Source organism: Oncorhynchus keta, unplaced genomic scaffold, assembly GCF_023373465.1.
Source record: "Oncorhynchus keta strain PuntledgeMale-10-30-2019 unplaced genomic scaffold, Oket_V2 Un_contig_3446_pilon_pilon, whole genome shotgun sequence".
NCBI lineage: Eukaryota > Metazoa > Chordata > Actinopteri > Salmoniformes > Salmonidae > Oncorhynchus > Oncorhynchus keta.
Genome location: NW_026287258.1, coordinates 42,393 through 69,076, shown reverse-complemented (window position 1 = coordinate 69,076; position 26,684 = coordinate 42,393). Strand labels below are relative to the sequence as shown.

Here is a 26,684-nt window from a genome sequence, read left to right as displayed (position 1 = left end):
CCCACTGTTCCCTGAACAAGGCAGTTAACCCACTGTTCCCTGAACAAGGCAGTTAACCCACTGTTCCTAGACCAGTTAACCCACTGTTCCCCTGAACAAGGCAGTTAACCCACTGTTCCTAGACCAGTTAACCCACTGTTCCCCTGAACAAGGCAGTTAACCCACTGTTCCTAGACCAGTTAACCCACTGTTCCCCTGAACAAGGCAGTTAACCCACTGTTCCTAGACCAGTTAACCCACTGTTCCCTGAACAAGGCAGTTAACCCACTGTTCCCCTGAACAAGGCAGTTAACCCCCTGTTCCTAGACCAGTTAACCCACTGTTCCTAGACCAGTTAACCCACTGTTCCCCTGAACAAGGCAGTTAACCCCCTGTTCCTAGACCAGTTAACCCACTGTTCCCCTGAACAAGGCAGTTAACCCCACTGTTCCCCTGAACAAGGCAGTTAACCCACTGTTCCCCTGAACAAGGCAGTTAACCCACTGTTCCTAGACCAGTTAACCCACTGTTCCCCTGAACAGGCAGTTAACCCACTGTTCCTAGACCAGTTAACCCACTGTTCCCCTGAACAAGGCAGTTAACCCACTGTTCCTAGACCAGTTAACCCACTGTTCCCCTGAACAAGGCAGTTAACCCACTGTTCCCCTGAACAAGGCAGTTAACCCACTGTTCCCCTGAACAAGGCAGTTAACCCCCTGTTCCTAGACCAGTTAACCCACTGTTCCCCTGAACAAGGCAGTTAACCCCCTGTTCCTAGACCAGTTAACCCACTGTTCCCCTGAACAAGGCAGTTAACCCCCTGTTCCTAGACCAGTTAACCCACTGTTCCCCTGAACAAGGCAGTTAACCCCCTGTTCCTAGACCAGTTAACCCACTGTTCCCCTGAACAAGGCAGTTAACCCCCTGTTCCTAGACCAGTTAACCCACTGTTCCCCTGAACAAGGCAGTTAACCCCCTGTTCCTAGACCAGTTAACCCACTGTTCCCCTGAACAAGGCAGTTAACCCCCTGTTCCTAGACCAGTTAACCCACTGTTCCCCTGAACAAGGCAGTTAACCCCCTGTTCCCAGGCAGTTAACCCACTGTTCCTAGACCAGTTAACCCACTGTTCCACTGAACAAGGCAGTTAACCCGCTGTTTCTAGACCAGTTAACCCCACTGTTCCCCTGAACAAGGCAGTTAACCCCACTGTTCCCCTGAACAAGGCAGTTAACCCCACTGTTCCCTGAACAAGGCAGTTAACCCCACTGTTCCCCTGAACAAGGCAGTTAACCCCACTGTTCCCCTGAACAAGGCAGTTAACCCCACTGTTCCCCTGAACAAGGCAGTTAACCCCACTGTTCCCCTGAACAAGGCAGTTAACCCCACTGTTCCCCTGAACAAGGCAGTTAACCCCACTGTTCCCTGAACAAGGCAGTTAACCCCACTGTTCCCCTGAACAAGGCAGTTAACCCCACTGTTCCCCTGAACAAGGCAGTTAACCCCACTGTTCCCTGAACAAGGCAGTTAACCCCACTGTTCCCCTGAACAAGGCAGTTAACCCCACTGTTCCCCTGAACAAGGCAGTTAACCCCACTGTTCCCCTGAACAAGGCAGTTAACCCCACTGTTCCCCTGAACAAGGCAGTTAACCCCACTGTTCCCTGAACAAGGCAGTTAACCCCACTGTTCCCCTGAACAAGGCAGTTAACCCCACTGTTCCCCTGAACAAGGCAGTTAACCCCACTGTTCCCTGAACAAGGCAGTTAACCCCACTGTTCCCCTGAACAAGGCAGTTAACCCCACTGTTCCCCTGAACAAGGCAGTTAACCCCACTGTTCCCCTGAACAAGGCAGTTAACCCCACTGTTCCCTGAACAAGGCAGTTAACCCCACTGTTCCCCTGAACAAGGCAGTTAACCCCACTGTTCCCTGAACAAGGCAGTTAACCCCACTGTTCCCTGAACAAGGCAGTTAACCCCACTGTTCCCTGAACAAGGCAGTTAACCCCACTGTTCCCTGAACAAGGCAGTTAACCCCACTGTTCCCTGAACAAGGCAGTTAACCCCACTGTTCCCCTGAACAAGGCAGTTAACCCACTGTTCCTAGACCAGTTAACCCACTGTTCCCCTGAACAAGGCAGTTAACCCCACTGTTCCCCTGAACAAGGCAGTTAACCCCACTGTTCCCCTGAACAAGGCAGTTAACCCCACTGTTCCCCTGAACAAGGCAGTTAACCCCACTGTTCCCCAGAACAAGGCAGTTAACCCACTGTTCCTAGACCAGTTAACCCACTGTTCCCCTGAACAAGGCAGTTAACCCCACTGTTCCCCTGAACAAGGCAGTTAACCCACTGTTCCCTGAACAAGGCAGTTAACCCCACTGTTCCCCTGAACAAGGCAGTTACCCCACTGTTCCTAGACCAGTTAACCCACTGTTCCCTGAACAAGGCAGTTAACCCCACTGTTCCCCTGAACAAGGCAGTTAACCCACTGTTCCCTGAACAAGGCAGTTAACCCACTGTTCCCCTGAACAAGGCAGTTAACCCACTGTTCCTAGACCAGTTAACCCACTGTTCCCCTGAACAGGCAGTTAACCCACTGTTCCTAGACCAGTTAACCCACTGTTCCCCTGAACAAGGCAGTTAACCCACTGTTCCTAGACCAGTTAACCCACTGTTCCCTGAACAAGGCAGTTAACCCACTGTTCCTAGACCAGTTAACCCACTGTTCCCCTGAACAGGCAGTTAACCCACTGTTCCTAGACCAGTTAACCCACTGTTCCCCTGAACAAGGCAGTTAACCCACTGTTCCTAGACCAGTTAACCCACTGTTCCCCTGAACAGGCAGTTAACCCACTGTTCCTAGACCAGTTAACCCACTGTTCCCCTGAACAAGGCAGTTAACCCACTGTTCCTAGACCAGTTAACCCCACTGTTCCCCTGAACAAGGCAGTTAACCCAACTGTTCCCCTGAACAAGGCAGTTAACCCCACTGTTCCCCTGAACAAGGCAGTTAACCCACTGTTCCCCTGAACAAGGCAGTTAACCCCACTGTTCCCCTGAACAAGGCAGTTACCCCACTGTTCCTAGACCAGTTAACCCACTGTTCTCCTGAACAGGCAGTTAACCCACTGTTCCCCTGAACAGGCAGTTAACCCACTGTTCCCCTGAACAGGCAGTTAACCCACTGTTCCCCTGAACAGGCAGTTAACCCACTGTTCCTAGACCAGTTAACCCACTGTTCCCCTGAACAGGCAGTTAACCCACTGTTCCTAGACCAGTTAACCCACTGTTCCCCTGAACAGGCAGTTAACCAACTGTTCCTAGACCAGTTAACCCACTGTTCCCCTGAACAGGCAGTTAACCAACTGTTCCTAGACCAGTTAACCCACTGTTCCCCTGAACAGGCAGTTAACCCACTGTTCCTAGACCAGTTAACCCACTGTTCCCCTGAACAAGGCAGTTAACCCACTGTTCCTAGACCAGTTAACCCACTGTTCCCTGAACAAGGCAGTTAACCCCACTGTTCCCTGAACAAGGCAGTTAACCCACTGTTCCCCTGAACAAGGCAGTTAACCCACTGTTCCTAGACCAGTTAACCCACTGTTCCCCTGAACAAGGCAGTTAACCCACTGTTTCTAGACCAGTTAACCCACTGTTCCCTGAACAAGGCAGTTAACCCACTGTTCCCTGAACAAGGCAGTTAACCCACTGTTCCCTGAACAAGGCAGTTAACCCACTGTTCCCCTGAACAAGGCAGTTAACCCACTGTTCCCTGAACAAGGCAGTTAACCCCACTGTTCCCCTGAACAAGGCAGTTAACCCACTGTTCCTAGACCAGTTAACCCCACTGTTCCCCTGAACAAGGCAGTTAACCCCACTGTTCCCTGAACAAGGCAGTTAACCCACTGTTCCCCTGAACAAGGCAGTTAACCCACTGTTCCTAGACCAGTTAACCCACTGTTCCCCTGAACAAGGCAGTTAACCCCACTGTTCCCCTGAACAAGGCAGTTAACCCACTGTTCCCCTGAACAAGGCAGTTAACCCACTGTTCCTAGACCAGTTAACCCACTGTTCCCCTGAACAAGGCAGTTAACCCACTGTTTCTAGACCAGTTAACCCACTGTTCCCCTGAACAAGGCAGTTAACCCACTGTTCCCTGAACAAGGCAGTTAACCCACTGTTCCCCTGAACAAGGCAGTTAACCCACTGTTCCCCTGAACAAGGCAGTTAACCCACTGTTCCCCTGAACAAGGCAGTTAACCCACTGTTCCCTGAACAAGGCAGTTAACCCCACTGTTCCCTGAACAAGGCAGTTAACCCCACTGTTCCCCTGAACAAGGCAGTTAACCCCACTGTTCCCCTGAACAAGGCAGTTAACCCACTGTTCCCTGAACAAGGCAGTTAACCCCACTGTTCCCTGAACAAGGCAGTTAACCCACTGTTCCCCTGAACAAGGCAGTTAACCCCACTGTTCCCCTGAACAAGGCAGTTAACCCACTGTTCCCCTGAACAAGGCAGTTAACCCACTGTTCCCCTGAACAAGGCAGTTAACCCACTGTTCCTAGACCAGTTAACCCACTGTTCCCCTGAACAGGCAGTTAACCCACTGTTCCTAGACCAGTTAACCCACTGTTCCCTGAACAAGGCAGTTAACCCCACTGTTCCCCTGAACAAGGCAGTTAACCCCACTGTTCCCTGAACAAGGCAGTTAACCCACTGTTCCCTGAACAAGGCAGTTAACCCCACTGTTCCCCTGAACAAGGCAGTTAACCCCACTGTTCCCTGAACAAGGCAGTTAACCCCACTGTTCCCCCTGAACAAGGCAGTTAACCCACTGTTTCTAGACCAGTTAACCCACTGTTCCCCTGAACAAGGCAGTTAACCCACTGTTCCCCTGAACAAGGCAGTTAACCCACTGTTCCCCTGAACAAGGCAGTTAACCCACTGTTCCCCCCCTGAACAAGGCAGTTAACCCACTGTTCCCTGAACAAGGCAGTTAACCCACTGTTCCTCTGAACAAGGCAGTTAACCCACTGTTCCTCTGAACAAGGCAGTTAACCCACTGTTCCCTGAACAAGGCAGTTAACCCCACTGTTCCCCTGAACAAGGCAGTTAACCCACTGTTCCCCTGAACAAGGCACTTAACCCACTGTTCCCCTGAACAAGGCAGTTAACCCCACTGTTCCCTGAACAAGGCAGTTAACCCACTGTTCCTAGACCAGTTAACCCCACTGTTCCCCTGAACAAGGCAGTTAACCCCACTGTTCCCCTGAACAAGGCAGTTAACCCCACTGTTCCCCTGAACAAGGCAGTTAACCCCACTGTTCCCTGAACAAGGCAGTTAACCCACTGTTCCCCTGAACAAGGCAGTTAACCCCACTGTTCCCCTGAACAAGGCAGTTAACCCACTGTTCCCTGAACAAGGCACTTAACCCACTGTTCCCCTGAACAAGGCAGTTAACCCCACTGTTCCCTGAACAAGGCAGTTAACCCACTGTTCCTAGACCAGTTAACCCCACTGTTCCCCTGAACAAGGCAGTTAACCCCACTGTTCCCTGAACAAGGCAGTTAACCCCACTGTTCCCTGAACAAGGCAGTTAACCCCACTGTTCCCCTGAACAAGGCAGTTAACCCACTGTTCCCCTGAACAAGGCAGTTAACCCCACTGTTCCCCTGAACAAGGCAGTTAACCCCACTGTTCCCCTGAACAAGGCAGTTAACCCCACTGTTCCCCTGAACAAGGCAGTTAACCCACTGTTCCTAGACCAGTTAACCCCACTGTTCCCTGAACAAGGCAGTTAACCCCACTGTTCCCCTGAACAAGGCAGTTAACCCCACTGTTCCCTGAACAAGGCAGTTAACCCCACTGTTCCCCTGAACAAGGCAGTTAACCCCACTGTTCCCCTGAACAAGGCAGTTAACCCCACTGTTCCCCTGAACAAGGCAGTTAACCCCACTGTTCCCTGAACAAGGCAGTTAACCCCACTGTTCCCCTGAACAAGGCAGTTAACCCCACTGTTCCCCTGAACAAGGCAGTTAACCCCACTGTTCCCCTGAACAAGGCAGTTAACCCCACTGTTCCCCTGAACAAGGCAGTTAACCCCACTGTTCCCTGAACAAGGCAGTTAACCCCACTGTTCCCCTGAACAAGGCAGTTAACCCCACTGTTCCCCTGAACAAGGCAGTTAACCCCACTGTTCCCGGTAGGCCGTCATTGTAAATAAGAATCTGTTCTTAACTGACTTGCCCGGTTAAATAAAAAAGGTTAAATTCAAATGATTGTTGAGATGGTCTCTCTCACCTCGGAGAATGTAGTTCTGATAGTTGTGGTCTGCCTCCGTTCCAACCTTGATGAAACATGTCAAGCCTTCTGAATTCACGAACTCTGGCACCAGGTCTTTATCGTCCTACAACACACCGCAACCACACAGCAGATTGTTAACAGAGAGGTTACCATAGAAACCCTGCTTAGACGCTGTTTAGACCCCAAACAGACAGTTACGAACTGACTTGTTGGAAAGGTGGCATCCTATGATGGTGCCACGTTGAAAGTCACTGAGCTCTTCGGTATGGGCCATTCTACTGCCAATGTTTGTCTGTGGAGATTGCATGGGCTGTGTGCTCGATTCTATACACCTGTCAGCAACGGGTTTGGCTGTATTAGCCGAATCCACTAAATTAAAGTGGTGTCCACATACTTTTGTATATATAGTGTATTTGTATTTTATATATATATATATATACAAAAGTATCTCAAAATCATTGTCATGTAGTTAATCAAAACTCTATCCAAAATGTAAATGACAAACCTAAAAAGTCACTTCTGTTGCCATTGGCAACTATGTAAAAACAGCCAACAGATTAAAATATTGCATCCTGCAGGTAGAAAATATGATAAAAATAAAACACACATGGCCCTTCTGCAACAAACTAGCAACATTGTATCAACTATTAACTAAAAATGACTCCAGCCTGAAGGTCTCACCAACAAACTAGCAACATTGTATCAACTATTAACTAACAATGACTCCAACCTGAAGGTCTCACCAACAAACTAGCAACATTGTATCAACTATTAACTAACAATGACTCCAACCTGAAGGTCTCACCAACAAACTAGCAACATTGTATCAACTATTAACTAACAATGACTCCAGCCTGAAGGTCTCACCAACAAACTAGCAACATTGTATCAACTATTAACTAACAATGACTCCAACCTGAAGGTCTCACCAACAAACTAGCAACATTGTATCAACTATTAACTAACAATGACTCCAACCTGAAGGTCTCACCAACAAACTAGCAACATTGTATCAACTATTAACTAACAATGACTCCAGCCTGAAGGTCTCACCAACAAACTAGCAACATTGTATCAACTATTAACTAACAATGACTCCAACCTGAAGGTCTCACCAGCAACATTGTACCAACTATTAACTAAAATGACTCCAACCTGAAGGTCTCACCGGCAACATTGTACCAACTATTAACTAAAATGACTCCAACCTGAAGGTCTCACCAGCAACATTGTACCAACTATTAACTAAAAATGACTCCAACCTGAAGGTCTCACCAGCAACATTGTATCAACTATTAACTAAAAATGACTCCAACCTGAAGGTCTCACCAGCAACATTGTACCAACTATTAACTAAAAATGACTCCAACCTGAAGGTCTCACCAGCAACATTGTATCAACTATTAACTAAAATGACTCCAACCTGAAGGTCTCACCAGCAACATTGTACCAACTATTAACTAAAAATGACTCCAACCTGAAGGTCTCACCAGCAACATTGTATCAACTATTAACTAAAAATGGCTCCAACCTGAAGGTCTCACCAGCAACATTGTATCAACTATTAACTAAAAATGACTCCAACCTGAAGGTCTCACCAGCAACATTGTATCAACTATTAACTAACAATGACTCCAACCTGAAGGTCTCATCAGCAACATTGTATCAACTATTAACTAACAATGACTCCAACCTGAAGGTCTCACCAGCAACATTGTATCAACTATTAACTAACAATGACTCCAACCTGAAGGTCTCACCAGCAACATTGTATCAACTATCCTGGTCCCTCAGAGTGTCCCTGCCCAGTGAGCTCGGGACAGACACAGCTGGAGACCATTTGATCAAGGTGATAAGAAGCGGTGCTTGACCTTTGGCAGGAGCTCACCGGAGCCGAGTACCGGCACCTCAAACATGTTCTACAGCTGGAGCTCCTGTTCCCTCTGATATAGAATATTAGCTCAAAAACTATTTCCTGTCCCTAAATGTAAAAACGGTACCAGCACCCAGAAATGAGTACCGGGTAACCTGTTTCAGTCCAAGTCAAGCACTGATAAGAAGTAGTCAGGTAGGTCCCTGTTTGAGGACGTTTCCATTGGACCAGAGCAGGTCACATGTCCCTGTTTGAGGACGTTTCCATTGGACCAGAGCAGGTCACATGTCCCTGTTTGAGGACGTTTCCATTGGACCAGAGCAGGTCACATGTCCCTGTTTGAGGACGTTTCCATTGGACCAGAGCAGGTCACATGTCCCTGTTTGAGGACGTTTCCATTGGACCAGAGCAGGACACATGTCCCTGTTTGAGGACGTTTCCATTGGACCAGAGCAGGTCACATGTCCCTGTTTGAGGATGTTTCCATTGGACCAGAGCAGGTCACATGTCCCTGTTTGAGGACGTTTCCATTGGACCAGAGCAGGACACATGTCCCTGTTTGAGGACGTTCCATTGGACCAGAGCAGGTCACATGTCCCTGTTTGAGGACGTTTCCATTGGACCAGAGCAGGTCACATGTCCCTGTTTGAGGACGTTTCCATTGGACCAGAGCAGGTCACATGTCCCTGTTTCTCGCTGCTGAGTGGTTCTGGGAAAGGAGAGACCGCTGGGAAGGATTTTCAACGTTGTGAGGAACTATTGTCATTCTCAACGGATGTAAAACAGTTTTCTTCTCCACACAACCCTATTGGGGACACGCCCTGCACATCTACTTCAATTACCAAGCCTTCATCTCTCAAACGATTACAATGAAGTCTCTGGCATGACTGGTATGTGCTCTCCCCCCCCCCCCCTCCTAGCTCTACCCTCCTCGCTCTCTCTCTCTCCCAGTCTCCCCCTCTCTCTCTCCCAGTCTCCCCCCTCTCTCTCCCAGTCTCCCCCTCTCTCTCTCCCAGTCTCCCCTCTCTCTCTCCCAGTCTCCCCCTCTCTCTCTCCCAGTCTCCCCCCCGCTCTCTCCCAGTCTCCTCCCCACCCCTCCTCGCTCTACCCCCCTCTCTCTCTCTCTCCCAGTCTCCCCCTCGCTCTCTCTCTCCCCATCTCTCCATCTCCTCCCCACCCCCTCCTCGCTCTACCCCTCTCTCTCTCTCTCTCCCAGTCTCTCTCTCTCTCCCAGTGTCCCCCCTCGCTCTCTCTCTCTCTCCGTCTCCCCCTCTCTCTCCGTCTCCCCCTCGCTCTCTCTCTCTCCGTCTCCCCTCGCTCTCTCTCTCTCGTCTCCCCCTCGCTCTCTCCGTCTCCCCTCGCTCTCTCCGTCTCCCTCTCTCTCTCCGTCTCTCTCTCTCTCCGTCTCCCCCTCTCTCTCCGTCTCCCCCTCTCTCTCTCTCCGTCTCCCCTCGCTCTCTCTCTCCCAGTCTCCCCCCGCTCTCTCTCTCTCCCAGTCTCCCCCTCGCTCTCTCTCTCTCCCAGTCTCCCCTCGCTCTCTCTCTCTCCCAGTCTCCCCCTCGCTCTCTCTCTCTCCCAGTCTCCCCTCGCTCTCCCTCTCTCTCCCAGTCTCCCTCGCTCTCCCTCCGTCTCCCCCTCTCTCTCTCCAGTCTCCCCTCTCTCTCCAGTCTCCCCTCTCTCTCTCCAGTCTCCCCCTCTCTCTCCCCAGTCTCCCCTCTCTCCCCCAGTCTCCCCCTCTCTCTCCCAGTCTCCCCTCTCTCTCCCAGTCTCCCCCTCTCTCCCAGTCTCCCCCTCTCTCCCAGTCTCTCTCTCTCCCAGTCTCCCCCTCTCTCTCTCTCTCCCCAGTCTCTCTCTCTCTCTCTCTCCTCTCTCTCTCCCTCTCTCTCCGTCTCCTCTCCACCCTCCTCCTCTCTCTCCCAGTCTCCCCTCTCTCTCTCTCTCTCCCCAGTCTCCCCTCGCTCTCTCTCTCCCCCAGTCTCCCTCTCTCCCAGTCTCTCTCTCTCTCCCCCAGTCTCCCCTCGCTCTCTCTCTCTCTCCCAGTCTCCCCTCGCTCTCTCTCTCTCCCAGTCTCCCCCCTCGCTCTCTCTCTCTCCCCAGTCTCCCCCTCGCTCTCTCTCTCTCTCCCAGTCTCCCCCCTCGCTCTCTCTCTCCCAGTCTCCCCCTCGCTCTCTCTCTCTCCCAGTCTCCCCCTCGCTCTCTCTCTCTCCCCAGTCTCCCCCTCGCTCTCTCTCTCTCCCAGTCTCCCCTCGCTCTCTCTCTCCCAGTCTCCCCCTCGCTCTCTCTCTCTCCCAGTCTCCCCTCGCTCTCCCTCTCTCCCAGTCTCCCCTCGCTCTCCCTCTCTCTCCCAGTCTCCCCTCGCTCTCTCTCTCTCCCAGTCTCCCCCTCGCTCTCTCTCTCTCTCTCCCTCTCTCCCCCTCGCTCTCTCTCTCTCCCCTCGCTCTCTCTCTCTCCCCCCGCTCGCTCTCTCTCTCTCCCCCTCGCTCTCTCTCTCTCCCCTCGCTCTCTCTCTCTCCCCGCTCTCTCTCTCCCAGTCTCCCCTCGCTCTCTCTCTCTCCCAGTCTCCCCCTCGCTCTCTCTCTCTCCCAGTCTCCCCTCGCTCTCTCTCTCTCTCCTCCCAGTCTCCCCTCGCTCTCTCTCTCTCCCCCCTCGCTCTCTCTCTCCCCCCCTCGCTCTCTCTCTCCCCCCCTCGCTCTCTCTCTCCCCCCTCGCTCTCTCTCTCCCCTCGCTCTCTCTCTCTCCCAGTCTCCCCCTCGCTCTCTCTCTCTCCCAGTCTCCCCTCGCTCTCTCTCTCTCTCTCCCAGTCTCCCCTCGCTCTCTCTCTCTCCCAGTCTCCCCCTCGCTCTCTCTCTCTCCCCCCGCTCTCTCTCTCTCCCTCCCTCTCTCTCTCTCCTCTGTCTCTCTCTCTCCCCCTCGCTCTCTCTCTCTCCCCCCTCGCTCTCTCTCTCTCCCAGTCTCCCCCCTCTCTCTCTCTCCCAGTCTCCCCCCTCGCTCTCCCTCTCCCCCAGTCTCCCCCTCGCTCTGTCTCTCTCCCAGTCTCCCCCTCGCTCTCTCTCTCTCCCAGTCTCCCCTCGCTCTCTCTCTCTCCCAGTCTCCCCTCGCTCTCTCTCCCAGTCTCCCCCCTCGCTCTCTCTCTCCCCAGTCTCCCCTCGCTCTCTCTCTCTCCCAGTCTCCCCCTCTCTCTCTCCCAGTCTCCCCCTCGCTCTCTCTCTCTCCCAGTCTCCCCTCGCTCTCTCTCTCCCAGTCTCCCCCTCGCTCTCTCTCCCAGTCTCCCCCTCGCTCTCCCTCTCTCTCCCAGTCTCCCCCTCGCTCTCCTCTCTCCCAGTCTCCCCTCGCTCTCTCTCTCTCCCCCCTCCCCTCTCTCTCTCTCCCCTCTCTCTCTCTCTCTCCCTCTCCCCTCTCTCTCCCTCTCTCTCTCTCCCCCCAGTCTCCCCTCTCTCTCTCTCTCCTCCCCTCTCTCTCTCTCTCTCTCTCTCTCTCTCTCTCTCTCTCTCTCTCTCTCTCTCTCTCTCTCTCTCTCTCTCTCTCCCCATATCTCTCCCATCTCTCTCTCTCCCCATATCTCTCCGTCTCTCCCCACCCCCTCCTCTCTCCCAGTCTCCCCCTCGCTCTCTCTCTCTCTCCCAGTCTCCCCTCGCTCTCTCTCTCTCTCCCCAGTCTCCCCCGCTCTCTCTCTCTCCCCCCTCGCTCTCTCTCTCTCTCCCCTCGCTCTCTCTCTCTCTCCCCCCTCGCTCTCTCTCTCTCCCCCTCGCTCTCTCTCTCTCCCAGTCTCCCCCTCGCTCTCTCTCTCTCCCCAGTCTCCCCTCGCTCTCTCTCTCTCTCTCTCCCCAGTCTCCCCTCGCTCTCTCTCTCTCCCCAGTCTCCCCTCGCTCTCTCTCTCTCCCCCTCGCTCTCTCTCCCCCCTCGCTCTCTCTCTCTCCCCCTCGCTCTCTCTCTCTCCCCCTCGCTCTCTCTCTCCCCCTCGCTCTCTCCTCCTCGCTCTCTCTCCCCCAGTCTCCCCCTCGCTCTCTCTCTCTCCCAGTCTCCCCCTCGCTCTCTCTCTCTCTCCCAGTCTCCCCCTCGCTCTCTCTCTCTCTCCCAGTCTCCCCTCGCTCTCTCTCTCTCTCCCAGTCTCCCCCCTCTCTCTCTCTCCCCAGTCTCCCCCTCTCTCTCTCTCCCCAGTCTCCCCCCTCTCTCAGTCTCCCCCTCTCTCTCTCTCTCTCCGTCCCCCCTCTCTCTCTCTCTCTCTCTGTCTCCCCCCTCTCTCCCAGTCTCCCCCTCTCTCCCAGTCTCCCCCTCTCTCCCAGTCTCCCCCTCTCTCTCTCAGTCTCCCCCTCTCTCCCAGTCTCCCCTCGCTCTCCCTCTCTCTCCCAGTCTCCCCTTGCTCTCTCTCTCCCAGTCTCCCCTCGCTCTCTCTCTCCCAGTCTCCCATCTCGCTCTCTCTCTCTCCCAGTCTCCCCCTCGCTCTCTCTCTCTCCCAGTCTCCCCGCTCTCCCCAGTCTCCCCGCTCTCTCCCAGTCTCCCCGCTCTCTCCCAGTCTCCCCCGCTCTCTCCCAGTCTCCCCGCTCTCCCCAGTCTCCCCCGCTCTCTCCCAGTCTCCCCGCTCTCTCCCAGTCTCCCCCGCTCTCTACCGCCCCGCCCCCTCTCTCACCACTCTCTACCGCCAGTCTCCCCCCCTCTCTCTCTCCCCACCCCCCATCTCCATTCTTCCAGGTTCCTCTGTTCCAGTCCTATCAGACAGAGTAGAGCTGTCTCCACTGGCCCGGTTGGCACCAGCTCACAGAGAGAGGAAGAGGAGGAAGAGGAGGAAGAGGGTGGTCGATGTGATATGGAGAGAATCAGCACATGTTGAATAAACGGTGGGTGGGACTCAGTCATGTCTAGTATTGGATTAGATAAGAGATACTACGCTGGCCCCTGCCCAGAGATAATACGCTGGCCCCTGCCCAGAGATAATACGCTGGCCCCTGCCCAGAGATAATACGCTGGCCCCTGCCCAGAGATAATACGCTGGCCTCTGCCCAGAGATAATACGCTGGCCTCTGCCCAGAGATAATACGCTGGCCTCTGCCCAGAGATAATACGCTGGCCTCTGCCCAGAGATAATACGCTGGCCTCTGCCCAGAGATAATACGCTGGCCTCTGCCCAGAGATAATACGCTGGCCTCTGCCCAGAGATAATACGCTGGCCTCTGCCCAGAGATAATACGCTGGCCTCTGCCCAGAGATAATACGCTGGCCTCTGCCCAGAGATAATACGCTGGCCTCTGCCCAGAGATAATACACTGGCCTCTGCCCAGAGATAATACACTGGCCTCTGCCCAGAGATAATACACTGGCCTCTGCCCAGAGATAATACACTGGCCTCTGCCCAGAGATAATACACTGGCCTCTGCCCAGAGATAATACACTGGCCTCTGCCCAGAGATAATACACTGGCCTCTGCCCAGAGATAATACACTGGCCTCTGCCCAGAGATAATACACTGGCCTCTGCCCAGAGATAATACACTGGCCTCTGCCCAGAGATAATACACTGGCCTCTGCCCAGAGATAATACACTGGCCTCTGCCCAGAGATAATACACTGGCCTCTGCCCAGAGATAATACACTGGCCTCTGCCCAGAGATAATACACTGGCCTCTGCCCAGAGATAATACACTGGCCTCTGCCCAGAGATAATACACTGGCCTCTGCCCAGAGATAATACACTGGCCTCTGCCCAGAGATAATACACTGGCCTCTGCCCAGAGATAATACACTGGCCTCTGCCCAGAGATAATACACTGGCCTTTACCTCGAAGAGCTGCTTGAGGGAGAACAGGGACCTCCGGAGCTCAGGTCCATGAGAGTTGTACAGCTTCTCTGGAAAGAGATCAAAGAGATGAGGTTAACAATAACGTCCCCACCCCTACAGGGGTCTACTGTAGTGTTGAGTTAGGGGTCTACTGTAGTGTTTAGTTAGGGGTCTACTGTAGTGTTGAGTTAGGGGTCTACTGTAGTGTTGAGTTAGGGGTCTACTGTAGTGTTGAGTTAGGGTCTACTGTAGTGTTGAGTTAGGGTCTACTGTAGTGTTGAGTTAGGGGTCTACTGTAGTGTTGAGTTAGGGGTCTACTGTAGTGTTGAGTTAGGGGTCTACTGTAGTGTTGAGTTAGGGGTCTACTGTAGTGTTGAGTTAGGGGTCTACTGTAGTGTTGAGTTAGGGGTCTACTGTAGTGTTGAGTTAGGGGTCTACTGTAGTGTTGAGTTAGGGGTCTACTGTAGTGTTGAGTTAGGGGTCTACTGTAGTGTTTAGTTAGGGGTCTACTGTAGTGTTTAGTTAGGCGTCTACTGTAGTGTTTAGTTAGGGGTCTACTGTAGTGTTTAGTTAGGGGTCCACTGTAGTGTTTAGTTAGGGGTCCACTGTAGTGTTTAGTTAGGGGTTTACTGTAGTGTTTAGTTAGGGGTTTACTGTAGTGTTTAGTTAGGAGTTTACTGTAGTGTTTAGTTAGGGGTCTACTGTAGTGTTTAGTTAGGGTCTACTGTAGTGTTTAGTTAGGGGTCTACTGTAGTGTTTAGTTAGGGGTCTACTGTAGTGTTTAGTTAGGGGTCTACTGTAGTGTTGAGTTAGGGGTCTACTGTAGTGTTGAGTTAGGGGTTTACTGTATACTGATCTACAGGTCCTCCATGTCCATGCAATCAGATTCATTTGGGACCTCAAAGGGCAGAACTGATCATAAATCAGCACTTCTACTCTGAAACCTTGAGACATGGAGCCTCAAGACTGTAAAGCCCAGATTCAGGCTCTGCAGTAGATCAAGTTCAGACCGACTGATAGACACAGAGAGACAGAGCATATCTCCTTTCAGAGAGAGAAACCAGCCTTCTAAACAACGGTCAGAAGACTATGAGCCGTGGCTGTGGTTACACACCGCAGGGGATCCGTGTGTGTGTGTGTGTGTGTGTGTGTGTGTGTGTTTGTATTGTAAATATTGTGAGACACACACACACACACACACACACACACACACACACACACACACACGGTCAACGGTCAGATGTGGTCATAGCAGTAAACCATGCCTGGCGTACTACCACCATTCACTGCTGTTACCATGGATACCAACAACCCCTAAACAACAACACTCAACACCACAGATCAGACAGTATCTAGTGGCCTATCAGTGTTCAGGACTGTGATTTACACAGATCAGACAGTATCTAGTGGCCTATCAGTGTCCAGGACTGTAATTTACACAGATCAGACAGTATCTAGTGGCCTATCAGTGTCCAGGACTGTGATTTACACAGATCAGACAGTATCTAGTGGCCCATCAGTGTCCAGGACTGTGGTTTACACAGATCAAGTTACACCCTCCCTACGACCCGTATCAATACATTATGGTAACATCCTCCCTACGACCCGTATCAATACATCACGATAACATCCTCCCTACGACCCGTATCAATACATCACAGTAACATCCTCCCTACGACCCATATCAATACATCACGGTAACATCCTCCCTACGACCCGTATCAATACTTTATGGTAACATCCTCCCTACGACCCGTATCAATACATCACGGTAACATCCTCCCTACGACCCGTATCAATACATTATGGTAACATCCTCCCTACGACCTGTATCAATACATCACGATAACATCCTCCCTACGACCCGTATCAATACATCACAGTAACATCCTCCCTACGACCCATATCAATACATCATGGTAACATCCTCCCTACGACCCGTATCAATACATTACGGTAACATCCTCCCTACGACCCGTATCAATACATCATGGTAACATCCTCCCTACGACCCGTATCAATACATCACGGTAACATCCTCCCTACGACCCGTATCAATACATCACGGTAACATCCTCCCTACGACCCGTATCAATACATTATGGTAACATCCTCCCTACGACCCGTATCAATACATCACGGTAACATCCTCCCTACGACCCGTATCAATACATTATGGTAACATCCTCCCTACGACCCATATCAATACATTATGGTAACATCCTCCCTACGACCCATATCAATACTTTGATACCATTCTCCCTACGACCCGTATCAATACATCACGATAACATCCTCCCTACGACCCGTATCAATACATCACAGTAACATCCTCCCTACGACCCGTATCAATACATCACGGTAACATCCTCCCTACGACCCGTATCAATACATCACGGTAACATCCTCCCTACGACCCATATCAATACTGTATGGTAACATCCTCCGTACGACCCGTATCAATACTGTATGGTAACATCCTCCCTACGACCCGTATCAATACTGTATGGTAACATCCTCCCTACGACCCGTATCAATACATCATGGTAACATCCTCCCTACGACCCATATCAATACATTACGATAACATCCTCCCTACGACCCATATCAATACATCACGGTAACATCCTCCCTACGACCCGTATCAATACATTATGGTAACATCCTCCCTACGACCCGTATCAATACATTATGGTAACATCCTCCCTACGACCCATATCAATACATTATGGTAACATCCTCCCTACGACCCGTATCAATACATCACGCTAACATCCTCCCTACGACCCGTATCAATACATCACGGTAACATCCTCCCTACGACCCGTATCAATACATCACGGTAACATCCTCCCTACGACCCGTATCAATACATCACAGTAACATCCTCCCTACGACCCGTATCAATACATTACGGTAACATCCTCCCTACGACCCGTATCAATACATTACGGTAACATCCTCCCTACGACCCGTATCAATACATTATGGTAACATCCTCCCTACGACCCGTATCAATACATCACAGTAACATCCTCCCTACGACCCGTATCAATACATCACGGTAACATCCTCCCTACGACCCATATCAATACATTATGGTAACATCCTCCCTACGACCCGTATCAATACATTATGGTAACATCCTCCCTACGACCCGTATCAATACATTACGGTAACATCCTCCCTACGACCCGTATCAATACATTATGGTAACATCCTCCCTACGACCCGTATCAATACTTTATGGTAACATCCTCCCTACGACCCATATCAATACTTTATGGTAACATCCTCCCTACGACCCATATCAATACATCACAGTAACATCCTCCCTACGACCCGTATCAATACATTATGGTAACATCCTCCCTACGACCCATATCAATACATCACAGTAACATCCTCCCTACGACCCGTATCAATACATTATGGTAACATCCTCCCTACGACCCGTATCAATACATTATGGTAACATCCTCCCTACGACCCGTATCAATACATTACGGTAACATCCTCCCTACGACCCGTATCAATACATTATGGTAACATCCTCCCTACGACCCGTATCAATACTTTATGGTAACATCCTCCCTACGACCCATATCAATACTTTATGGTAACATCCTCCCTACGACCCATATCAATACATCACAGTAACATCCTCCCTACGACCCGTATCAATACATTATGGTAACATCCTCCCTACGACCCATATCAATACATCACAGTAACATCCTCCCTACGACCCGTATCAATACTGTATGGTAACATCCTCCCTACGACCCATATCAATACATTATGGTAACATCCTCCCTACGACCCGTATCAATACATCACGGTAACATCCTCCCTACGACCCGTATCAATACATCACAGTAACATCCTCCCTACGACCCATATCAATACATTATGGTAACATCCTCCCTACGACCCATATCAATACATCACAGTAACATCCTCCCTACGACCCATATCAATACATCACAGTAACATCCTCCCTACGACCCATATCAATACATTATGGTAACATCCTCCCTACGACCCGTATCTAAAACATGAGGATGCAACCTCCACATCATCAGTAGATCCTTTAACAGAGACTCCTTGCTTGGCGTCTGAAAGAGTCACGTCCCCAGACACCAAACAACACAATCAGCATCCATTTAACTCAGGACGACGACCGGTGGGGTTTTCCAGAACGGAACATGGACATTTCCTGTTTCTTCCTCTAAGGGGGTCAGAGTTCTGTTGTCAGGCAGAGTAGAGGACTGACACGGGGAAACAGAGTTCTGTTGTCAGGCAGATGTAGAGGACTGACACGGGAAACAGAGTTCTGTTGTCAGGCAGAGTAGAGGACTGACACGGGGAAACAGAGTTCTGTTGTCAGGCAGAGTAGAGGACTGACACGGGAAACAGAGTTCTGTTGTCAGGCAGAGTAGAGGACTGACACGGGGAAACAGAGTTCTGTTGTCAGGCAGATGTAGAGGACTGACACGGGAAACAGAGTTCTGTTGTCAGGCAGATGTAGAGGACTGACACGGGAAACAGAGTTCTGTTGTCAGGCAGATGTAGAGGACTGACACGGGAAACAGAGTTCTGTTGTCAGGCAGAGTAGAGGACTGACACGGGGAAACAGAGTTCTGTTGTCAGGCAGAGTAGAGGACTGACACGGGAAACAGAGTTCTGTTGTCAGGCAGAGTAGAGGACTGACACGGGAAACAGGGTTCTGTTGTCAGGCAGATGTAGAGGACTGACACGGGGAAACAGAGTTCTGTTGTCAGGCAGATGTAGAGGACTGACACGGGGAAACAGGGTTCTGTTGTCAGGCAGAGTAGAGGACTGACACGGGAAACAGAGTTCTGTTGTCAGGCAGATGTAGAGGACTGACACGGGGAAACAGAGTTCTGTTGTCAGGCAGATGTAGAGGACTGACACGGGGAAACAGGGTTCTGTTGTCAGGCAGAGTAGAGGACTGACACGGGGAAACAGAGTTCTGTTGTCAGGCAGAGTAGAGGACTGACACAGGAAACAGAGTTCTGTTGTCAGGCAGATGTAGAGGACTGATACGGGAACAGAGTTCTGTTGTCAGGCAGAGTAGAGGACTGACACGGGGAAACAGTTCTGTTGTCAGGCAGAGTAGAGGACTGACACGGGAAACAGAGTTCTGTTGTCAGGCAGAGTAGAGGACTGACACGGGAAACAGAGTTCTGTTGTCAGGCAGATGTAGAGGACTGACACGGGAAACAGAGTTCTGTTGTCAGGCAGAGTAGAGGACTGACACGGGGAAACAGTTCTGTTGTCAGGCAGAGTAGAGGACTGACACGGGGAAACAGAGTTCTGTTGTCAGGCAGAGTAGAGGACTGACACGGGAAACAGAGTTCTGTTGTCAGGCAGATGTAGAGGACTGACACGGGAAACAGAGTTCTGTTGTCAGGCAGAGTAGAGGACTGACACGGGAAACAGAGTTCTGTTGTCAGGCAGAGTAGAGGACTGACACGGGGAAACAGAGTTCTGTTGTCAGGCAGAGTAGAGGACTGACACGGGAAACAGAGTTCTGTTGTCAGGCAGAGTAGAGGACTGACACGGGAAACAGAGTTCTGTTGTCAGGCAGAGTAGAGGACTGACACGGGAAACAGAGTTCTGTTGTCAGGCAGAGTAGAGGACTGACACGGGAAACAGAGTTCTGTTGTCAGGCAGAGTAGAGGACTGACACGGGAAACAGAGTTCTGTTGTCAGGCAGAGTAGAGGACTGACACGGGAAACAGAGTTCTGTTGTCAGGCAGATGTAGAGGACTGACACGGGGAAACAGGGTTCTGTTGTCAGGCAGAGTAGAGGACTGACACGGGGAAACAGAGTTCTGTTGTCAGGCAGATGTAGAGGACTGACACGGGGAAACAGGGTTCTGTTGTCAGGCAGAGTAGAGGACTGACACGGGAAACAGAGTTCTGTTGTCAGGCAGAGTAGAGGACTGACACGGGGAAACAGAGTTCTGTTGTCAGGCAGAGTAGAGGACTGACACGGGAAACAGAGTTCTGTTGTCAGGCAGATGTAGAGGACTGACACGGGAACAGAGTTCTGTTGTCAGGCAGATGTAGAGGACTGACACGGGAAACAGAGTTCTGTTGTCAGGCAGAGTAGAGGACTGACACGGGGAACAGAGTTCTGTTGTCAGGCAGATGTAGACACCTCATTTGGCCTCCTTTCCTTCCAGTTCTCTGCTGCAGCTGTACATAGTACATCTCTCATGTGAGTGCATACCATCTATTGGCACGATGGACAGTAACATCGCGTCCCGTGTTTTATGATTCTGATAGTCCATCTGTAAAATAGCCCACCCAATCTACCTACCTCATCCCCATACTGTTTTTATTTACTGTTCTGCTCTTTTGCACACCAGTATCTCTACATCATCATCTGCTCATTTATCACTCCAGTGTTAATCTGTTAAATTGTAATTATTCTCTCCTATGGCCTATTTATTGCCTTTACCTCCTCATGCCTTTTGCACACAATGTATATAGACTTTCTTTTCTCTACTGTGTCATTGACTTGTTTGTGTTATTGGCTTGTTTATAGTTTGCTCAGTGCGTAACTCTGTGTTGTTGTTTGTGTCGAACTGCTTAGCTTTATCTTGGTCAGGGTCGCAGTTGTAAATGAGAACGTGAGAGAGCTGCTATACTATATATCTGACAGACACTATATCACAGAGAGCTGCTATACTATATATATCTGTCAGACACTATCACAGAGAGCTGCTATACTATATATCTGACAGACACTATATCACAGAGAGCTGCTATACTATATATCTGACAGACACTATATCACAGAGAGCTGCTATACTATATATCTGACAGACACTATATCACAGAGAGCTGCTATATCTGACAGACACTATATCACAGAGAGCTGCTATACTATATATCTGACAGACACTATATCACAGAGAGCTGCTATATCTGACAGACACTATATCACAGAGAGCTGCTATTCTATATATCTGACAGACACTATATCACAGAGAGCTGCTATATCTGACAGACACTATATCACAGAGAGCTGCTATACTATATATCTGACAGACACTATCACAGAGAGCTGCTATACTATATATCTGACAGACATATCACAGAGAGCTGCTATACTATATATCTGACAGACACTATATCACAGAGAGCTGCTATATCTGACAGACACTATATCACAGAGAGCTGCTATACTATATATCTGACAGACACTATATCACAGAGAGCTGCTATACTATACATCTGACAGACACTATATCAGAGAGCTGCTATACTATATATCTGACAGACACTATATCACAGAGAGCTGCTATTCTATATATCTGACAGACACTATATCAGAGAGCTGCTATACTATATATCTGACAGACACTATATCACAGAGAGCTGCTATACTATATATCTGACAGACACTATATCACAGAGAGCTGCTATACTATATATCTGACAGACACTATATCACAGAGAGCTGCTATATCTGACAGACACTATATCACAGAGAGCTGCTATACTATATATCTGACAGACACTATATCACAGAGAGCTGCTATACTATACATCTGACAGACACTATATCAGAGAGCTGCTATACTATATATCTGACAGACACTATATCACAGAGAGCTGCTATTCTATATATCTGACAGACACTATATCAGAGAGCTGCTATACTATATATCTGACAGACACTATATCACAGAGAGCTGCTATACTATATAACTGACAGACACTATATCACAGAGAGCTGCTCTGTATAGAAGACAACACTAGACTAAGAGGAGAAGACGGATGTTGGGAAGGAGACTAATCAACCACACACAAGCACAAAACTAAAAGATACAAACGCACACACACACACACACACACACTGTTATCAGTAGAGCAGCAGGCAGGATGCTCCGAACACAAATAGACACCATTTAGAAAAGAGGAAGAAAGGCCTAGAATGTAGATTAATAAACAGACCAGCTGGATATGTACTCAACAACACACTTGACAGACTAGTGTCCCGTCCAGGGGGTGTCCTGCTACATCAGTGTCCCGTCCAGGGGGTGTCCTGCTACATCAGTGTCCCGTCCAGGGGGTGTCCTGCTACATCAGTGTCCTGTCCAGGGGGTGTCCTGCTACATCAGTGTCCTGTCCAGGGGGTGTCCTGCTACATCAGTGTCCTGTCCAGGGGGTGTCCTGCTACATCAGTGTCCCGTCCAGGGGGTGTCCTGCTACATCAGTGTCCCGTCCAGGGGGTGTCCTGCTACATCAGTGTCCCGTCCAGGGGGTGTCCTGCTACATCAGTGTCCCGTCCAGGGGGTGTCCTGCTACATCAGTGTCCCGTCCAGGGGGTGTCCTGCTACATCAGTGTCCCGTCCAGGGGGTGTCCTGCTACATCAGTGTCCCGTCCAGGGGGTGTCCTGCTACATCAGTGTCCCGTCCAGGGGGTGTCCTGCTACATCAGTGTCCCGTCCAGGGGGTGTCCTGCTACATCAGTGTCCCGTCCAGGGGGTGTCCTGCTACATCAGTGTCCCGTCCAGGGGGTGTCCTGGTACATCAGTGTCCCGTCCAGGGGGTGTCCTGGTACATCAGTGTCCCGTCCAGGGGGTGTCCTGCTACATCAGTGTCCTGTCCAGGGGGTGTCCTGCTACATCAGTGTCCTGTCCAGGGGGTGTCCTGCTACATCAGTGTCCTGTCCAGGGGGTGTCCTGGTACATCAGTGTCCTGTCCAGGGGGTGTCCTGCTACATCAGTGTCCTGTCCAGGGGGTGTCCTGCTACATCAGTGTCCTGTCCAGGGGGTGTCCTGCTACATCAGTGTCCTGTCCAGGGGGTGTCCTGTACATCAAGCTGGCCTCGTCATGTGACAGTGGACTGGCCTCGTCATGTGACAGTGGACCGCTCTCTACTGGCCTCGTCATGTGACAGTGGACCGCTCTCTACTGGCCTCGTCATGTGACAGTGGACCGCTGGCCTCGTCATGTGACAGTGGACCGCTCTCTACTGGCCTCGTCATGTGACAGTGGACCGCTCTCTACTGGCCTCGTCACGCGACAGTGGAGCGCTCTCTACTGGCCTCGTCATGTGACAGTGGAGCGCTCTCTACTGGCCTCGTCATGTGACAGTGGAGCGCTCTCTACTGGCCTCGTCATGTGACAGTGGACCGCTCTCTACTGGCCTCGTCATGTGACAGTGGAGCGCTCTCTACTGGCCTCGTCATGCGACAGTGGACTGGCCTCGTCATGTGACAGTGGAGCGCTCTCTACTGGCCTCGTCATGTGACAGTGGAGCGCTCTCTACTGGCCTCGTCATGTGACAGTGGAGCGCTCTCTACTGGCCTCGTCATGTGACAGTGGAGCGCTCTCTACTGGCCTCGTCATGTGACAGTGGACCGCTCTCTACTGGCATCATGCTCTCTACTGGCCTCGTCATGTGACAGTGGAGCGCTCTCTACTGGCCTCGTCATGTGACAGTGGAGCGCTCTCTACTGGCCTCGTCATGTGACAGTGGACTGGCCCAGCAGTAGGCTACAGTGGACTGGCCTCGTCATGTGACAGTGGACTGGCCTCGTCATGTGACAGTGGCTGACCCAGCAGTAGGCTACAGTGGACTGGCCTCGTCATGTGACAGTGGACTGGCCTCGTCATGTGACAGTGGCTGACCCAGCAGTAGGCTACAGTGGACTGGCCTCGTCATGTGACAGTGGCTGACCCAGCAGTAGGCTACAGTGGACTGGCCTCGTCATGTGACAGTGGCTGACCCAGCAGTAGGCTACAGTGGACTGGCCTCGTCATGTGACAGTGGACCGGCCTCGTCATGTGACAGTGGCTGACCCAGCAGTAGGCTACAGTACTCAATACAATAACAAGAGAGACTGGTGGGAAATGGTTCTACATCTGTATTGCTGTTTGAGGTTTTAGACTGGGTTTCTGTTCATCACTTTATATGAATGCACCAATTTGTAAGTCGCTCTGGATAAGAGCGTCTGCTAAATGACTTAAATGTAAATGTAATAAATACACATTGATTGATTACATCAGTCTAATATTATAATATGATAACAGCGATGCCAAGTCCTCTTCACAGGCCCTGTGATGCGATTACATCAGTCTAATATTATATAATATGATAACAGCCATGCCAAGTCCTCTATTGACTACTATTGACCAGAGCCCTATGGAACCCTATTCCATATATAGTGCACTACTATTGACCAGAGCCCTATGGGCCACTATACACTATATAGGCAATAGGTTTCCATTTGGGACCGGCGATCAGCAGTAGAAATCTTTTCCCAAGTCAGAGTTTATAAATAAAGAGTCTGACACACGGATGAGGACCAACTATTTTCAGCTCGGCCTTTTCTCATTTCTGTGCCCTGGGCTTTTTCCTTTACGCATGTGGGCATCAGATACATGTCTCAGGAGTCCAATATACTATATTAACCACAGACATTACAGCTAGGACATCAGACACAGACAGGACATCTATAATCTACTACATTATCCATATCCTGCTACCTTCTCATTCCCCTGACGGAACCACCATCCTGCTACCTTCTCATTCCCCTGACAGAACCACCATCCTGCTACCTTCTCATTCCCCTGACAGAACCACCATCCCGCTACCTTCTCATTCCCTGACGGAACCACCATCCTGCTACCTTCTCATTCCCTGACGGAACCATCCTGCTACCTTCTCATTCCCTGACGGAACCACCATCCTGCTACCTTCTCATTCCCCTGACGGAACCACCATCCCGAACCACCATCCTGACGGAACCATCATCCTGCTACCTTCTCATTCCCCTGACGGAACCACCATCCCGCTACCTTCTCATTCCCTGACGGAACCACCATCCCGCTACCTTCTCATTCCCCTGACGGAACCACCATCCTGCTACCTTCTCATTCCCCTGACGGAACCACCATCCCGCTACCTTCTCATTCCCCTGGTGGAACCACCATCCTGCTACCTTCTCATTCCCCTGGCGGAACCACCATCCTGCTACCTTCTCATTCCCCTGACGGAACCATCATCCTGCTACCTTCTCATTCCCTGACGGAACCACCATCCCGCTACCTTCTCATTCCCTGACGGAACCACCATCCTGCTACCTTCTCATTCCCTGGCGGAACCACCATCCTGCTACCTTCTCATTCCCCTGGCGGAACCACCATCCTGCTACCTTCTCATTCCCTGACGGAACCACCATCCTGCTACCTTCTCATTCCCCTGGCGGAACCACCATCCTGCTACCTTCTCATTCCCCTGACGGAACCACCATCCTGCTACCTTCTCATTCCCCTGACGGAACCATCCTGCTACCTTCTCATTCCCCTGACGGAACCACCATCCCGCTACCTTCTCATTCCCCTGACGGAACCACCATCCTGCTACCTTCTCATTCCCCTGACGGAACCACCATCCTGCTACCTTCTCATTCCCCTGACGGAACCACCATCCCGGAACCACCATCCTGACGGAACCATCATCCTGCTACCTTCTCATTCCCCTGACGGAACCACCATCCCGCTACCTTCTCATTCCCCTGACGGAACCACCATCCTGCTACCTTCTCATTCCCCTGACGGAACCACCATCCCGCTACCTTCTCATTCCCCTGGTGGAACCACCATCCTGCTACCTTCTCATTCCCCTGGCGGAACCACCATCCTGCTACCTTCTCATTCCCCTGACGGAACCACCATCCTGCTACCTTCTCATTCCCCCGGAACCACCATCCTGCTACCTTCTCATTCCCCTGACGGAACCACCATCCCGGAACCACCATCCTGGACGGAACCATCATCCTGCTACCTTCTCATTCCCCTGACGGAACCACCATCCCGCTACCTTCTCATTCCCCTGGCGGAACCACCATCCCGCTACCTTCTCATTCCCCTGACGGAACCACCATCCTGCTACCTTCTCATTCCCCTGACGGAACCACCATCCTGCTACCTTCTCATTCCCCTGACGGAACCACCATCCCGCTACCTTCTCATTCCCCTGACGGAACCACCATCCCGCTACCTTCTCATTCCCCTGACGGAACCACCATCCTGCTACCTTCTCATTCCCCTGGCGGAACCACCATCCTGCTACCTTCTCATTCCCTGACGGAACCACCATCCTGCTACCTTCTCATTCCCCTGGCGGAACCACCATCCTGCTACCTTCTCATTCCCTGATGGAACCATCCTGCTACCTTCTCATTCCCTGACGGAACCATCCTGCTACCTTCTCATTCCCCTGACGGAACCACCATCCTGCTACCTTCTCATTCCCTGACGGAACCACCATCCTGCTACCTTCTCATTCCCCTGACGGAACCACCATCCTGCTACCTTCTCATTCCCCTGGCGGAACCACCATCCTGCTACCTTCTCATTCCCCTGACGGAACCATCCTGCTACCTTCTCATTCCCCTGACGGAACCATCCTGCTACCTTCTCATTCCCCTCACGGAACCATCCTGCTACCTTCTCATTCCCCTGACGGAACCATCCTGCTACCTTCTCATTCCCCTGACAGTACCATCCTGCTACCTTCTCATTCCCCTGACGGAACCATCCTGCTACCTTCTCATTCCCCTGGCGGAACCATCCGGCCACCTTCTCATTCCCCTGGCGGAACCATCCTGCTACCTTCTCATTCCCCTGGCGGAACCATCCTGCTACCTTCTCATTCCCCTGACGGAACCATCCTGCTACCTTCTCATTCCCCTGACGGAACC

The 26,684-nt window shown here is 51.2% G+C and overlaps 1 protein-coding gene and 1 long non-coding RNA gene across 2 annotated transcripts in view; both read right to left on the bottom strand.

Moving 5' to 3' along the window:
- Positions 1-26,684, bottom strand: part of LOC127923991 (FH1/FH2 domain-containing protein 3-like) — an 87,744-nt gene that overhangs the window by 21,778 nt on the left and 39,282 nt on the right. The window contains exons 2-3 of the mRNA XM_052508337.1: positions 13,930-13,997; positions 6,282-6,387 (exon numbers count right to left, since the gene is read on the bottom strand). The gene's annotated coding sequence lies outside the window, so the exon portion shown is untranslated. The remainder of the gene's footprint in view (positions 1-6,281; positions 6,388-13,929; positions 13,998-26,684) is intronic.
- LOC127923995 (uncharacterized) lies at positions 25,776-26,054 on the bottom strand. Its single transcript, XR_008116417.1, has 3 exons — positions 25,982-26,054; positions 25,874-25,945; positions 25,776-25,801 (listed from the first exon to the last, which is right to left on the bottom strand). It is a non-coding gene; the product is annotated as an uncharacterized LOC127923995 (long non-coding RNA).